This window comes from Arachis stenosperma, chromosome 8 (assembly GCF_014773155.1).
Source record: "Arachis stenosperma cultivar V10309 chromosome 8, arast.V10309.gnm1.PFL2, whole genome shotgun sequence".
NCBI lineage: Eukaryota > Viridiplantae > Streptophyta > Magnoliopsida > Fabales > Fabaceae > Arachis > Arachis stenosperma.
Genome location: NC_080384.1, coordinates 12,919,236 through 12,920,565, shown reverse-complemented (window position 1 = coordinate 12,920,565; position 1,330 = coordinate 12,919,236). Strand labels below are relative to the sequence as shown.

The 1,330-nt window shown below is 41.1% G+C and overlaps 1 non-coding gene across 1 annotated transcript; it reads left to right on the top strand.

The window, feature by feature from the left end:
• The first annotated feature begins 783 nt into the window (after positions 1-783).
• LOC130947011 (small nucleolar RNA R71) lies at positions 784-891 on the top strand. Its single transcript, XR_009072425.1, has one exon. It is a non-coding gene; the product is annotated as a small nucleolar RNA R71 (small nucleolar RNA).
• Positions 892-1,330: the final 439 nt, after the last annotated feature.

Below are 1,330 nucleotides of genomic sequence, written 5' to 3'. Positions count from 1 at the left end.
TTCCTCCTCTCCAAATTCGGCCATGTTGATGGCCTTGTACTCTCCTTTTGGATTTTCTTCTGTATTGCTTGGAAGAGTACTAGGAGGGAGTTCAGTAATTTTCTTGCTTAGCTGACCCACTTGTGCCTCCAAATTCCTAATGGAGGACCTTGTTTCAGTCATGAAACTTTGAGTGATTTTGATTAGATCAGAGACCATGGTTGCTAAGTCAGAGTGGTTCTGCTTAGAATTCTCTGTCTGTTGCTGAGAAGATGATGGAAAAGGCTTGCCATTGCTAAACCTATTTCTTCCACCATTATTGTTGTTGAAACCTTGTTGAGGTCTCTGTTGATCCTTCCATGAGAGATTTGGATGATTTCTCCATGAAGAATTATAGGTGTTTCCATAGGGTTCTCCCAGGTAATTCACCTCTTCTATTGAAGGGTTCTCAGGATCATAAGCTTCTTCTTCAGATGAAGCATCCTTAGTACTGCTTGGTGCATTTTGCATTCCAGACAGACTTTGAGAAATCAAATTGACTTGCTGAGTCAATATTTTGTTTTGAGCCAATATGGCATTCAGAGTATCAATCTCAAGAACTCCTTTCTTCTGATTTGTCCCATTGTTCACAGGATTCCTTTCAGAAGTGTACATGAATTGGTTATTTGCAACCATTTTAATTAGTTCTTGAGCTTCTGTAGGCGTCTTCTTCAGATGAAGAGATCCTCCAGCAGAGCTATCCAATGACATCTTGGACAGTTCAGAGAGACCATCATAGAAAATACCTATGATGCTCCATTCAGAAAGCATGTCATAGGGACACTTTCTGATCAATTGTTTGTATCTTTCCCAAGCTTCATAGAGGAATTCACCTTCCTTCTGTCTGAAGGTTTGGACTTCCACTCTAAGCTTACTCAATGTTTGAGGTGGAAAGAACTTTGCCAAGAAGGCATTGACTAGCTTTTCCCAAGAGTTCAGGCTTTCTTTAGGTTGTGAGTCCAACCATATCCTAGCTCTGTCTCTTACAGCAAAAGGGAATAGCATAAGTCTGTAGACCTCAGGGTCAACCCCATTAGTCTTGACAGTGTCACAGATTTACAAGAATTCAGCTAAGAACTGATGAGGATCTTCCAATGGAAGTCCATGGAACTTGCAATTCTGTTGCATTAGAGAAACTAATTTAGGCTTAAGCTCAAAGTTGTTTGCTCCAATGGCAGGGATAGAGATGCTTTTCCCATAGAAGTCGGGAGTAGGTGCAGTAAAGTCACCCAGCACCTTCCTTGCATTGTTGGCATTGTTGTTGTTTTCGGCTGCCATGTCTTCTTCTTTGAGGATTTCTGTTAGATCCTCT